Source organism: Nelumbo nucifera, chromosome 6, assembly GCF_055504915.1.
Source record: "Nelumbo nucifera cultivar China Antique chromosome 6, China Antique-T2T, whole genome shotgun sequence".
Taxonomy (NCBI): Eukaryota; Viridiplantae; Streptophyta; class Magnoliopsida; order Proteales; family Nelumbonaceae; genus Nelumbo; species Nelumbo nucifera.
Window position 1 is genome coordinate 61,704,609 of NC_142654.1, and position 11,725 is coordinate 61,716,333.

Genomic DNA, 11,725 nt, shown 5'->3' on the forward strand with positions numbered 1-11,725 from the left:
AAAAGTTAAGAATCTTCATCTAAAATGACATTAGATGCAGTTCCTTAGAAAAATGAGCACTAACAAGGAAAACATGTGCCTCGGCTTAGAGAGGTGGTGTGGATAACTACATTATAGAATCTAGTATAGATATAGATATATAACTTAAGCTAGTTGATTAATTAAGTTAAACTATAAATGTAATATATTAAGAGAATAATCTAACTATGATACAAGAAAAACTTATAATCAATCATATAGGTGGTAACCAATCAAGTGGGATTTATCAAAATTTATGGGGGTTTGATTGGTCACAACCCTTTGGCATGGTTTTCTCCACAAAGATAGAAAAATATATAAAAAATCAAGAATTTAATTATTAAATTATTAGGCTACATTTTAATATATTTGCCAATTTTATTTAAATCATATTTAATATAACTTCAATAAGTAATTAAGTAATGAAGTTTATTTTTAATTAATGCAAATATGCTTAGTGTTATTAGTATGGTTTAAAGTATCGGAAACGTAAGCTATATCGGAAAGATAATTTTAGGAGGCATATCGGGATACGCTTTGGATACGTATAGATACGGATAAATATGCTAAAAAATGCAAATAAATCCTAAAAAATATATTAATAACGATAAATAAGTTATTTAAAAGTAAAAAAAAAAACTGTAATTTAATGGTTTATATAAAATTCGAGATATCGAGACACACTTGGTAACTATTGACAAATGATGGAATAACTAAAACGTGAAAAAAAAAACTAAAATGTATATTGATATGCATTAGTTTTAAAATAATCAATATAATTTATCTTAATATTTATTAATACATAAATTTTAATAATTAATTCTAACATTTATTGGTAAGCATATACTAAGAAAAAGAGAAAATTTACTTAAAAATAAAATTGCATAAACTTATAGCAAACAAATGGGCGTGGCTTAGTGGTGATTGGTGTACCTCTAGTTCTTGAAGTCTAGTGGCTAGGGTCCGAATGTTTCTATTGCTAATTTATAGTTTTATACTAACAAAACAAATTAATGAGAAAGAGGGTTATTAATTAACGAAATTAATGAGAAGAGAATTCCAATTAGATGCTAAAAGTGAAATTCAAATTTAAAATTATGCATTAATTACAGGAGTATTTAACTAATTAATGAGAGAAATTCATTTAAATATAGGAGTAAATATAAAATTAATGAGAGGTAATTTGGCCTTAAATTTAATTTAATAAAATTAATGAGAGAGAAGGGGATTTGTAACAGATAATTTCCATGCGTTATTAGTACACAACAATGTGGACCCGTAAAGGGTACAAACCAGATCAATGGTCCAAATATCTAATACCCATGTATTGGACAAGTCTTTATATAGCCAATCCATTGAACATTAGAGGACATGTTCTATATGGGTTGTGCCAAATGGATTATGGGGAGATAGAAATGGCCTAAAGAAGAGAGAAAGACAACAAAGGAGAAGCCTGAGTTGGAGAAGGGGAGGAAGGAGAAGCCATATGATAGTGGACAGTATTGTTTTAATATAAAATGTTCAATTTCAAATATCAATGAATCAAATTTGAGCTTACCAATCATTCATTCGTACCCCTACCTCAAATAATAAAGTTTTCCTCATGTTTTCATCAATTCCCCATGCCCATAATTAGATGCAAAATGTGGTGTTTCCATATCAAATTAAATTGCCAAGATGTGGTATGCCCAAATCATTTTTGTGTCAAAACACAAACCATTTTATGATGTTTTGCATAGTCATAACATCATAGTGGGAAGTAAAAAATGGGCTATTACAAAAAAAAAAGTAAAATTAATTGGCAAAGCAAAACACAAATTATTAATTTTAATAACTACTATTTGTTATCATAATTAATAATTATTATAAGAAAAAAATATTATACCATCCTATATTCTATACCATAAACTAATCATTCAATTTATGTTTGATCATTTGTTCTATCTACCTTACCAAAAATTAAAAACCTTTTTATTGGAATTTACATCAAGAAAGTATACCAGAGTGAGAGTTGGGGCCACAAGTATCTTACTTGTTAGGGTCAGTGTGCAAGATTAGGAGTGAGCATTATTCAGTTAAAACCGAAAATTTTGATTTCGGTTTTTGGGTAATTCAATTTTTAGAAATTTTGATTTTCGGTTTTGATTTTCAGATTTAGAAATTCAGTTAACCAAAAAAACTGAATTAACTAAAATTCATTATATAATATATAATATATAATATACAACGTATGTGTTTGGTTGCGTTTACGTTTATTGGAAGGGTGTTTATCAAATAAACGTTTATCTGATAAACGCTCACTTTAAACTTTTTTTTTTGTTGTTTGATGGCGCGTTTCAAGAAATAGCCATATGGATGCTTCAGTGTGACACTTTCACTTTGATGTATAGGATCTGTTAGTCAATCCAATTGTCTAAATTACATGTGCTTGTTTTTAATGACCGATTTTCATATCTAATGGTGGATAATTAGACCAGTTCATGGGTCGGGCTTTTGCTTTTCATTAACAGAAATTTTTCAGGCCTGAGCCTAAGCTCGGCCCAACCAACAGGCCTACAACTTGGGTCTAAGCCCAACCCTCATAAAAAGCCCGAAGCCCGGCCTAGGAGTCTGAGCATCGGTGCTTGAGTTTACCGGTGCCTGAATTCACCGGTTCCTGGGAGTTTGAGAGTGAGAATGAAAACTGAGAAAGTGAGAAGGTAGAAGATGAAAATGTTGCCGACCGGAGAGAGAGAGAGAGAACCTAGTTCTGGTGGCACCGACCACCGGTGCTTGAGTTCGTAGAGTGAAAACGATGCGCCTAGGTTTGCCGATTCTGAGAGTCTAAGAGTGATAAACTGAGGATGAGAAGATAGAAGATAAAAACGGTGCCGGCCGGAGAGAGAGAGACGACCTAGTTATGGTGGCATCAGCCACCGGTGACTGGTTCTGCGAGTCTAAGAGTGAGAAACTGAGAATGAGAAGATAAGTTAGAAGATATAAAGAATTTAGGGTTTAAAGTTTAAACTATATAAAAGTCAGGCTGGGCCAGGCTTTTTTGACAAATCCCAAGCCTGGCCCGAAAAAAAATCAAGCCAGTCTTTTAGGCCCAAAGTCAAGCCCGCGGGCTAAAACTCATGTTCAAGACCATCCGGGGACTGAGCTAACCCGTCGAGCTACCTGACCCATGAACAGGTCTAGATGTAACCCACATCTAATGGTCAAAATTTGTGGTATAGGTCCTCAAAGTTTGAAAACGATATTTATTGATGCATATTATGTAAATTATCAACTTTTTCTTTCATTTAGGGATGACAATTTTCCCCATCCCCGACGAGGACCTGACTTCCCCGACCCAATCCGACTTCCCAAAACAATGTACCAATGTTTGTACCTCCAATTCCCCCCCCCCCCCTCTCTCTCTCTCTCTCTCCATGGATAGCATGGGCATCTTAATGGTTTGAATTGCCTAAACTTTTCTGTTTGATGAGGGTGCTCTCTCTATCCATGCTTTGTCATGGCGTTTATGTGAATATGTTGATGGAGACTTCAAGGTAGTTCATGGTTTTGGAACTCTAAGAGAACCATGCCTGATTATTTTGGCCTGAATGAGATTTCAGGGAATGGCCTCCAAACCTAGATATTCTCCGTTCCTTTATGAAATCTATTATTATATGCTTGTTTTCTAGTGTAATCAAACCCAGTGGGGCTTTTCACATTTTTTGTAGACAAAAATAAAACTAGTAGAAAGTAGTTTGTAACCCAGTTTCTGCATTTGGGCAAGTAGATGGTTGAACATGAACATGTGGAATCATTTTGTGCACTTTATGGACATTTAGTTAGGACTCCATGTCATTTAAGTTCAGTTCAATTTGGCATAGTCACATGACACACACACACACTCAAATACATCCAAGAAAATTAAAAATAAAAAATAAAAGCACAAAAGCCTTATGTGTTCCACACTAACAAGTATGCACTGCTAGTTAACAAGTCTAAAAAGTTTTTGTATATAAGCCAACATCACTATGAAATCTATTAATTTTTAGTACATAGTTAAGTTTTAGTATGTAGTTAAGTTTTAGACGGGTTCCATATTTTTATCATTTTACTTCATAAGCTTGAGTACCAGAACAACCAAACATACCCATGCCCAAAATATAAAGCACAGGATATTGCAACCACAACAAGTTAACAAAGTAATGTTACTATTATTTGGTTGTGGTTGCACAACTGACGAGGAACGGTGTTGTTTTGGGGCATTCCTACCAGGTATTGGGTATCCCCCATTGTATTGGTCTACCCATATGAAAGAGCCCCTATGATCCCCTCTCAATGGACAACGGAAAAACCATCATCCGTAGTTATTTTCGGTCTTGGCCATATGCGATGTCATTTCTCCCTTTCCACATGAGCACATTGGCAAAAAAAACTCCCTTCGTCATTAGTATCTGCATATAGTTTTATATGACAATTGTAAAAACAAGTATCATGAATAAACTAAATGGTAACATAAAAATGGAATGAACAATTGCAATGTATACATGTCCTGCAATGTAAGCTAATGTCATGTTATCAAACTAGACCAGTGCATATTAAATGTACAAAATAAAAATAAATTGAACACAATTCACACTAGACTACAAATATACTAGTGTGTCATCTGATATCTCTCCCATAGCTCATTGGCAATCTGATCCCGCACTAAGTTGATCTGTGAGTTGCTACTAGAAGCATGTTCACCATCGTGCCCACCATCACCATTTACTTCATCATCTTCATTGTCCACCATTTGTTCCTCGGCCCATATGTTTAGATGTACATCCTTACATGCCTCTCTCCTGATGAAGTTATAAGTAATAAAGCATGCCATAACTATAAACCGTTGCAATAACAAATCATAGCATGGCATGTTCTTCAAGATTGGGAATTTACCCTTCAGTACACCAAAACGTCGCTCTATTATGTTCCGTAGAGATGAGTGCGTATAGTTGAATAGGTCTTCCTTGGTTCTAAACCTACCACATTGCCCATGGGATTCACTTAGGTAATAGGGCTGACCAGAGTATGGTGTGAGATAGCAGGGTGCACTAGCAAAGCCAGAGGTAGTATTTCCCTGCATGTATATAATAAAGAGAATATACCATTACAATGAAGTCTACTAATTAATGTAGTAAAGATGATGATGAGATAGTTAGTCTCACCTAGGGGAGGTTCTGGGAAATGGATGTTTGGCCTAACAATAACTTCTACAAGTATCCTAGAATCATGAGTTGAACCCTCCCATCCAGTGTATATGAATCTAAACATCATGTCAAAGTCACACAAGGCCAAGACATTTGATGTGCAAACCTTCTTCTTACCTCTAAAGGGGATTTGCTTGTCACGTGGTACACATGTCGAGACATGGGTGCCATTTATAGCCCCCACACAATCCTAGATACAGAAGCACCATTACCTTACTCCACTGGTATAATAAGATTTAGTATAAGCAAGTATATGCTAATTCAAGTACCTTAAACATAGGAAAGTATCTCTCTGATCTTCTGATGTGTGTTGGTGTCTCTATGAAGGATGGTGGAGTAATGAGCTCCTTCCCCAGCTTGCATATTGCTCTAACAACCTTCTTTATGTGGGTGTTAATGGTCCATGTTGAAATCGCTCGGCCATTGCACAGTTTCTATTGTTTTGGCTTACGATGAGTAGGAACATTGCAAGAGACTCCTCAACTATGGTCCGTCTTGTGTTTTTTAGAAGACCCCTCCCCCTAAGCAGGTCAACAAAGTTTTTGAATAAATGGCATTCCATCCTAAATAACTCATAGCACCTATCTAGGTTTTCAAGGTCATTTAATATTTCTTGTCACATATAATTGTGTCCAGTCATTGAAGAGGTGTGACACGGCTGCCTAGTTAAGCTCAGTGCATATGTCTCCAATGACAATGGGATAACAATTGTGTTAACTATCAGTTCATCCCCATCCAATGATGAACTAGTTTCATGACCACTTCGAAGAGGCATTGCTGCATCATAAGATCCACAAAGCTAATAAAACATGAAGCAAGCTATGAATCAAAGCAATATATTGCTATCAAAAAGCAATCCATAAGGCATAAAGCATTCCATTTAACAAAAGTTCATAAAAAACTCCATAAAAACACAGAGTGCATTACAACTCAAGTAATGTTAAGTTAACAAAGTTTTATGTCTCAAAAAACAAACAAAGACATGTGAACAACTAAGGCTAATCAAAGAAGCTCTTTTCCCAGTTCTCATCCTCAGCCAAGGCATTAAGCCATGTAGCCCTCAAATTTGGATCCAGTGTAATGGAGGACCGCCTTCAGTGGTCCTCTTGAAACAACTTTGTTGCCTTGACGTAGCAAGTAGCGGGTAAGACGTGGACTCAGAACACGTCATTAAGCATCTGTATGCATGTCTCCAAGTTTCCAGTGTCAGTTACTACCTCCATACGTTCCTTTTGCATCTCATAATTTAGCTTACTAGCTTCCACCCAATTACCAAGGGCTTTCTCAATGCTTGGCGGCAAACAAATCTTCTTTCCTTTCCTCATGGATGAAGGGGGGTTGCCAACTCTTTTGTGCCTGTCTCCCCCTTGTGTAGATGTGACATTGCCGCCAACATCTACAATGTTCGAACTAGCTTGAGATTCACTTGTATATGGCGGTCCATGCTCTTCGTTGCTAAATGTGGGTGAAGAGTGCACATGTTGTGATTGCTCAACCACAATGTATGAGTCTTCATCATTACTATACCCGTGCTCACTAGTTGCATGTGTCCCCTAAAAAATATAATGAAATTCATCCCAGTGATGATAAACTTTCGTTCAATACTTCTTAGCCCATCTATTATTCTGCAAATATACACACAAAGTCAACATTCACCACTACACTCATATGTGAAATGAATCAACTCAAATACTACTTACTTTGCATAATTCATCCCACACTTCTTCACTGGCAGTAGGCGTCACTGTCAGTGGGTCCATTGCAAAGCCAGTGTGGTTAATAAGAGACAAATGCTCTGATCATCTCTTCTTTAGTGCATGAAACTTGTTTTTGAACTTGTGATGATGGTAAATCTTCCTGTGAATGTTCCTGTAGGCCTGTTATTGGCCCTTACCATTTCAACCATCAACATTATAAATGTTTCTTCCTCCATGTCTGACCATGCTACACTATCTACACATCTTGATATGCAACCCTGTATACAGAAATGCATATGCAACCCTATCTAATTAAACTCTTGCATCTAAATAAAATCCTCCTCCACGTCTGGCTCAATGATCAAAATGGCTACTGCAATAGCATCAGCATCAGCATCAACTATGGAAAATCAAGTATTATGCTTATTGGCAATGTGCCCTAGGAGACTTGGGTTTTAGGAAAAGCCAACCAATGAATAATGATATATTTGGAAAATAGTTATGGAAATTAGTCTCTAATCAATAATTTGTGGTTCCCTAAGAAAACTAGTAAAAATCTAACATGGGCTTTTTTTGTTACTAGACTGTTTTTAATATATGGAATTTGCCCTGGATTAGGAATGGGGACTATACTCTCTCTCTCTATATATATATATATCACAAAATTAATTGGGTTTTTTCTTATCGGGATGGAACAGATAAAACTAATTGCCATCATCATGATGCAATTGGAACTCAAAAATGCAGAAAGCTAACACAATGTAATTAATAAGGTTGGATTAGGTCGACTTGGATCATTATGCCACAATCAGACCTTTTCATGGGAAATGGGCCCAGCCCCAAGTCGGGGACCGAAGCAGTGTAAAATGTTCACAGTGATGAGAGAAAGAGAGCAGTAAATATGACTACTGAATCATGTTCATGCCTTACCAAAAGGGTTGGAATTAATAGCACATGATCATGTTCACAAGGAGACCAGATTCAAAAGCATTAAATCATGCTTCAACAAATTAAAGTTTCAGATTGGTGTTTGAAAGGTGCCAACTGACTCAGTTAATGAGGTCTCTAACTGAGACTTGGTGTTGGCTATGGGAAACTAATTTCCCATCAAAGGTTTGATTCTTTATGTGGACAGTATTGTAGGACAAAATTGTAACAATCAACCGTGGTAAGTATTTGGACATTGGATGATCATTGTTTGGGGAACAAAAGGGACCGTGCCCTATTTACCACACCATTGTTCTTTCTTTCTTGTGGCGTGAACACTTTCTGATGATTTTTTCAAGAGAAGTTGGGTATTACCTAAGGATCTTCCTATTCTAATATCCTCAAGGCCAGCTATTTGTTTCCGTCCAAGACCATGGGGAATCTGAGCCCTTTCTCAATTTGCTGGAATTAGTGGAAGGAACAGAACAGGTGTTTCTTTGATAGAAAAGCATGCCCAACCTTGACGGTGATTGGGAGAATTGAGTGGCAGCAGGTTTTCTGGGTTTTTATCCACAAAGAGTTCTGTTGATTGGAGCACATAAATTATGATTCTAACTTTGACAATATAAAGTATTTTGTATCCACACATATTTTCTTCTTGGTGCTAACTGCTAACTCAATCACCATGTAATGGCTTCAATGTCTTATAGATTTTTTGCCAATATTAATGCTATTTGTCATACTTTAAGTATAAAAAAAAGCATTAATGAGCACATGTGGTTAGTTTAGGGTATATAAAGTAGAAATGATTCATGAATTAAAAGAAAAGATAGTGATTTTTAGGTCTTCTTTTGATCAATGTCTGGGTTGCACTTGCAGATACTCTTTCTAAAAAAACAAATGCTAAATGATTGCTAAGCAGTGACCTGTGAGTATATACCATACTCTTTTGATCAATTTCCCTTATTTGCTTATAAAACTATATTATACACTAATTTTTTTAAATGATAATTTCATTGCAGTTGCAATCTTTTTTCCCTTACATATAAGTTTGCATCATTATATTAAATTTTGAATTTTTTTTCAATGAGTAGTCAACACCCAGGCACTGACCAGTCATCAACAATGACATTGAGTAGGGAGACCAAGATGGCTAGTTATCAGCTTACTGCATTGACAACACTCTCTGGAAGAATAGAGATCAGCTATTCCCTTATTACATTACTTTCATCTATAAGTCATGAATGCTGTAAAATGATACCCCTATTTGTTCTTCTATAGACACCACTCACACCGAAGGGGCCTGGGTTGCCCATGGAGCAGCCCTCTAAGTTTAACTTGATACCCACCAAATAAGCTCCCCCTGCCACTAAATGTAGCTAGCTTTTTTTCACTTAACTGATTCTATATTGGATAAAGAAATTGGATATTCCATCCCTTGGTCCACATTGAGCTGCGCTGCTAGAAGATATGCTAATTGAGATAGACTTGCTATTGACTAGAGGGAAGCAGCTCTTGTTCTTCTGAAGTCTGGTACTATGCAACTATTAGAAGGATTTGGAATCTCCTGCTCATATAATTCATAGTTGGTAATAGGTTGGCCCAGATGGATCTTTTTGGGATCAGTGCCAAGCACACTGCTATAGACTTCAATGAGCAGAGGGAATTCATTTACTATTTGTCCTGTTGGTGTAGGGAATAGAACAAAATGGCTAATATGTCAAGGACTGTAAATGAAAATTTGAAATAGGCTCGGGACTAGAAAAATTTTGACAGATGGACAGATAGTGGTGGTTCTTATTCCTAATGCACCAGTTGTCTAGGTGGTGCAAAACTAGCCACTGAAAGATTGCATCCACAAATGCATACATCATGCAATTCTTTTGTAAGCATCCAATGAGCTACTTGAATGAGATCATCAATAATAATGTTGACATCATTTCTCCTATTATTGAAAATTCTAAATCCTATAGACACTCCAAAAAATTGCAGCCACTGTAAAGTTGCAAAAGGATCTTTCCTCTTTTTGTGGGAGGAGTTGGAGCCGGTCCAAATGTATCTTTAGTTTCATTAAGAGGAGTTCACAATAAACCAAAAAGAGGAAGGAAGTGGTTCCATAAGCCTAATCTCTAGCAACATTGCAACGATTTTCTAGAAAACCAATGTCCTTCAAATATTTCTCTTAAAACATATCTGAAAGTACTAACATATGGTTTTCAGTTTTCAGTTTTCAGTCAAAAACTCTTTCGGGATGACCATGCAATCTTTATAATAGTTTTTTTTTTTTTTTTTTGAAAAGGTAAAGCATGGTGTTAATCAGAAAATTACAAGTTTACAACCAAAACCTCAAAATACAACAAGGTGCTGCTACTAAAAGAAAAAAAAAAAAAAACTCTCAGAGAACAACATCCAACCGCATATGGATATATGGGTAGAATCATGAAGAGATGTTTCTAATATGCAACATTCATGTTGTGGGTTGTTCTGGTATTTGGAAACATTTCCAAATACTAGTATTTGGAAACATTTCCAAATACTAGTATTTGGAAACATCTAATATGCAGCATTCATGGTGGTTTGGGATCTTTCAGTTTTCTTCCACCATTCCCGGTGCCTGAATTTCTAATCCAGAGCCTAATAAGTGCTCTCTTGTAGTTTACTTTATGCCAGATATTTTTTTCTTCATATATCTTGTATATTATTGTTTGTATGAAGTTTTTAGTGCTTGTCAATCTAGTCGTTGCTAATTGTCCAATGCACATATGTTATTCTATGTCTAAGTTTCAGATACTCGGAACAGGGTGGAGTTCTTGGCGTAAGGTTGCCATTCATGGGAACCTTGTTTCCTTTTGATGTTTCATGACCAAGGGACCATGAGGCTCGTTCAAACAATTAACAATCAAAGTTAAAATTAACAAAGCCATTGTTAAGATTTAAGCCTAAGATTAAACAATTAGGGAAAGATCAAGGAAAATTTTGTTGTCGAACTAAAACAAAGCATCCTTCATTCTTTCAAGTACAATGAATCGAAGGCAAAGTTTAGGGAAAAACGATCACCTTGCCGACGAAGAATGGTGGATGAAGAACGATCACCTTTCTGACGAAGAACGACAGACGATTTGCAATCCGAAGAACTGCGGACAAGCACCTTGTTGACGGTAGAACAAGAGAAAAGTCACGACTTATTTGAAAAAAACACCTTGCTGACGGTAAAACAAAGATGAAAAGTTATTATGGGACGATAGATCCGCGTTGGACTGGATAAAAATTTCGGTACGCCACATTGCTCGCAATGACTCTTTTCACGAAACCGATGAAAATCATTGGGGAAACGTTTTTTCATTAAACGCTCATACCAAACAGTGGTTTCAATGTGAATAAGCGTTTATTGCACCAAATGCTGATATAGCGCTGAGGTGGCAGCGTTTTCTCAATAAATGTAAACAGAACCAAACATCCCTAATGCTATATATTTATATATTAATATATTATATATAATATTTTATAATGAAATTAAATTTCATAATATATATTATAGGTTATAATATATAATATTATATATATATATTAATTAAATTCAATTTTTAATCAAAATAACCAAAAATTAAACCGAAAATTTAGGTTTTATTGTAATTTAGTTTCGGTTCGGTTTTTTTTTTATTTTGGTTTTAAAAATTTTGATATTCAATTAAAAACAAATAAATCGAATGCTCACCCCTATACAAGATTGTATTTGCTTTTTAACTTTGTTGTTAGAACTCAAACGACTGCTTTCATTTCAATCTCAACCCGTCTCTAGCTCTCTACTTCTCATAATTTCTTACTTAATCCATTTTTGTTAGAACTATTACCATAGTA

The 11,725-nt window shown here is 35.5% G+C and overlaps 2 long non-coding RNA genes across 3 annotated transcripts; both read right to left on the reverse strand.

Moving 5' to 3' along the window:
* Window positions 1-4,516: 4,516 nt before the first annotated feature.
* On the reverse strand, window positions 4,517-5,503 carry LOC104604295 (uncharacterized). Of its 2 annotated transcripts, none has more exons than XR_016077125.1 (2): window positions 5,361-5,503; window positions 4,517-5,113 (listed from the first exon to the last, which is right to left on the reverse strand). It is a non-coding gene; the product is annotated as an uncharacterized LOC104604295 (long non-coding RNA). The 2 variants fall into 2 exon arrangements; XR_002023061.1 differs by lacking the exon at window positions 5,361-5,503 and adding an exon at window positions 5,202-5,354.
* Window positions 5,504-6,122: 619 nt separating this feature from the next.
* Window positions 6,123-11,174, reverse strand: LOC148791109 (uncharacterized). The gene is made up of 3 exons (XR_736382.3): window positions 10,925-11,174; window positions 6,944-7,218; window positions 6,123-6,868 (listed from the first exon to the last, which is right to left on the reverse strand). It is a non-coding gene; the product is annotated as an uncharacterized LOC148791109 (long non-coding RNA).
* Window positions 11,175-11,725: the final 551 nt, after the last annotated feature.